The sequence below is a fragment of the Vigna umbellata genome, chromosome 3 (genome assembly GCF_029865625.1).
Source record: "Vigna umbellata cultivar VRB3 chromosome 3, Vumbellata_1.0, whole genome shotgun sequence".
Taxonomy (NCBI): domain Eukaryota; kingdom Viridiplantae; phylum Streptophyta; class Magnoliopsida; order Fabales; family Fabaceae; genus Vigna; species Vigna umbellata.
Window position 1 is genome coordinate 52,105,102 of NC_142167.1, and position 4,069 is coordinate 52,109,170.

At 31.7% G+C, this 4,069-nt stretch overlaps 1 pseudogene across 1 annotated transcript; it reads left to right on the forward strand.

The window, feature by feature from the left end:
• Positions 1-2,405, forward strand: LOC124844938 (heparanase-like protein 2; annotated as a pseudogene). Its single transcript, XR_015785292.1, has 9 exons — positions 1-240; positions 338-374; positions 443-623; positions 704-858; positions 959-1,192; positions 1,297-1,486; positions 1,575-1,700; positions 1,800-1,899; positions 2,008-2,405. The product of XR_015785292.1 is annotated as a heparanase-like protein 2 (transcript).
• Positions 2,406-4,069: the final 1,664 nt, after the last annotated feature.

A 4,069-nucleotide genomic window follows, 5' to 3' on the forward strand; every position in this document is an offset into this window, starting at 1 on the left:
CATACTCGAAGAAGTGCCTCAAATTCTGAGTTGACAATGAAAATGAAAACAAGCATATGTTGTATTCTGCTCTTGTTATTTTCCGTGTCTTCAGCTGAAGATGTGAATGTTAGAGTGAAAGGGGTGACACACATTGCTACCACAGATGAAAATTTTATCTGTGCAACTTTAGATTGGTGGCCACCAAACAAGTGTGACTACGATCAATGTCCCTGGGGAGAAGCAGGAATTATGAATCTGGTGTTTGTGCATTTCCTTTGATATTTACTATTTACCATCATTCATATTTTCATCATCTTACCAATGAATCTATGTTTTGTGTTTTCACCTTCTGCAGGACTTGTATAACAGCATTCTGATAAATGCCGTTAAGGGTACGTATGTTTCTTTTTCTTGACTCAAAGTATTACTTATCATTTCTAATTCTTGTAAACTTTGGCAGCTTTTAATCCCCTAAGGATCAGATTAGGAGGTTCACTGGAAGATCAGATTGTATACCAATTCGGAGAACAAGAGGAATGCTCCGTTATGGAAAAGCAAAGTGATGGTCTCTTTGGTTTCAGCAAAGGATGCCTTCCCAGAAAGAGATGGGATGAAGTTAATGAATTTCTTAACAAAACTGGGTATTAATTTAACACCCTTTTTCTCAATTTCATTATGCATGTTACTGAGTAATCTCACATGTTGTTTTTCTCTTTTTCAGAGCGAAATTCACTTTCGGGTTGAATGCCCTGATTGGAAAGGAAAATTCTAAGGAGGACAAGGAAAACTGGGTAGGAGACTGGGATCCAACAAATGCCTTAAGTCTCATGGAGTACTCAATTTCAAAAGGATACCAAATAGATTCATATGAATTAGGTGGCTAAAACCTTTGCAATGGCAGCTTTGAATTACATACAAAATAGGTTCATAAGTTATTTTAATATTTTCTTTGATTCATTATCATGGTGCTAATCAGGAAATGAGTTATGTTCTGGTGGGGTAGCTGCCAAAATAGACAGTGTTCAATATGCTAAAGACATCACTCAACTCAGAAATTTAGTTAATATGCTATACCAAAATGCCAATACAAGGCCAAAGGTGCTTGGCCCTGCAGGTTTCTACAGTAAGGAATGGTTTGATAGCTTCTTAGAGAATGTTGGACATGGTGTGGTTGATGGAGTGACCCACCACATTTACAACCTTGGTCCTGGTATGTGTATATATATAGATTCTCCTATCTAGTCTTGTCTAATAATAATATATACATAGATTTCTTTTGTGATTGTTTTCTAACTAACCATTAATCTAATGAAGGTAATGACAAGGATCTCATTAACAAGATTCAAGACCCATATTATTTGAGCAAAGTTGCTCAAACATTCGAAGATGTTTCAGAATCAGTCAATGTATTCACTCCAAGGGCAGGAGCATGGGTTGGGGAATCTGGTGGAGCTTATAACAGTGGTGGCAAAGATGTGTCAAATACTTTTGTTGATGGCTTTTGGTCTGTCTAATGTCAACCAATTCTGTTCTTTTCTTCTTTGTTTTTTTCATCGACATGTTAAATCAATGTGTTTTGAATGAATAACTAGGTACTTGGACCAGCTTGGCATGACAGCAGCCTTCAACCACAAGGTTTATTGCAGACAAGCACTAATTGGAGGAAACTACGCTATGCTAAACACCACAACCTTCATTCCTAACCCAGATTATTATGGGTAACTCATCATATAATGATCAAGATTTTAAACTAATCATGCAGAATAATATAATGATCAAGGTATAACAGTTTGATTGTCTCTTCTTGTTTTGTTCAGAGCACTTTTGTGGCATCGGCTTATGGGAAGAAATGTGCTTTCTGTTTCTCATGAAGGATCTTCATTTTTGCGTGTATATGGTCATTGTTCAAAGAAAGGGGTAATGATTGACAGAAAACAGTAACAAATTGAAAGCAAAAAGTTTGTATATCCTGTTACTGAATGACATTTGTTGTTGACCTTGGTTTCTTGTGGTTGATTTTTTCAGCATGGCATCACAGTGCTGCTCATAAACATGTCCAATTCCACAACTTTCAGAGTATCCCTGGTGAATGACATGAACACAGATAAAGAAGTAGGATCATCAGACGCAATGAGGGAAGAGTACCATTTGACTCCAAAAGATGGCAACATTCAAAGTGAGGTGGTGCTGTTGAATGGAACTCCACTAAAGCTCACACAGTCTTTAGACATCCCAGAGATGAATCCAAAGCTGGTTGATCCATCTTCCACAGTCAAAGTTCTGTGAAGCCTGATTCCATTGTTTTTGTGCATACCAAGAGTTTCCATGCACCAGCATGTAGTTAAGTAGCATGCACATACTTGTTCATAGGATCTTAGTCCCTTTAAATTTAGGTTTTTCTTTAGGTTTTTCCTAGGATCTTAGTCCCCTTTAAATTTAGTATCTACTAGGGTTTCTTTTTCCTAGTTTTAGAATTAATTTCTTTATGTTTCTTTCATTTCTATCAGTTTTTTGGAATTCACCTTATCCATTCTCTTTATTTCAAATTATAAATATATATATATAACTTCGTCTTATTTTTGCACTAGAGAGAAAAAGGAAGAAAGGAAATAATGTACGAGAAAATTAATTAAATGATCGTGTTATATCATTTGTGTTGATCACGTAATTACTTAGTTCGACATCTAATTATGAGGTTATATATAATATTTTTATAATTTGGTCAATATTATGTGTAAAGCTCTATTACAATATATTATTATAAAATGGAGGTTATATCATCATGTGACAAGATTATATCATTTTCTTAGAAAAAATCTTAATTTAAACAAACAAATAATTGTTGTACTCATTATTATTTAGTTATTGTTGTCATTCATAATTTAAATATTCTAAATTAATTAATACAATTGGTTGATAATACAATAATTATATGATTAAGTACTAATAGTAATAGAAATATGTTGATTTCAATAAATTTAACAACTATTTTAGGCACATGCATATCAAAATTTGAATGTATGCCTAAAGTATAAATGTTTTCTAATTTTCATTAATAAAAATGGATAAGTATAGGAATAATTGTAACAATCCAATAAGCGGTGTGTACAATTAGTGATGAGGAATCAAAGTCTAGGGTCATGATCATAGGAAGTGGTTTGTTTAATTATATAATGAAATGAAAGATGAAAATGAGTTTGAAGAAGAAATGAAAGATGAAAATGAGTTTGAAGAAGAAATATTTTATTAGATGTTTCAAGTGTTGTGAGTATATGAATATAGGAAATCCAGTCTTGGAGTTCATCTTTTGACACTCTAATGATAATTCATTCTCAAATAAAAAGGGGTGAGACATGTGATGATAGTAGCCAGAGGTCCTACTGTAGAGGCTTTACCTTGACCTAAAACGAGTGATAACGGACTAATCTTGTGTATTATATCCTGATAGTTAAGTATAAGTTTGTTGTATGATGATTAGGATATAATGTTTATATTATCGGAAGTGTAATACATAATATAATAATATAATGTTATTCTATTATGATTGTTAGGATATTTATCCTATTTTATCATCATTATAGTGTGTCAAGGGTTACCCTATTTATCATGATTATATTGTGTCTAGGATTACCCTATTTATCATGATTATATTGTGTCTAGGGTTACCCTATTTATCATGTATTTGTGTATCAATTTATTCTTATAAATAAAAGATTGTGAGAGGGATCAATTAAGCCCTCAAGAATTATTTCTTTTCAATCTTAAGTATGATAAACTGTTTTATTAGTTTTTATGAAAGTTTTAGTTTTATTTAATTGTTCAATAATTTATGAAATACTTTATTTTATTATACTATTAAAATAGAATGTGAGACTTTAAAATTTTAACTCCATTGTCATTATTTATTTAATGTATAGTTCATATATTACTTTTAAATAAAATAGAAATTTACGTGTTATTTTGTTAAAATATAAAAATATGAATTTTATATATTAAAATTTTTAAAAAAAAGTATAAGAGTGTAATTTAAGAAGGTGTGAAATGAGCTAAAATACAATTTCTCTCTAAAAGTTAACATGTTTCTCTT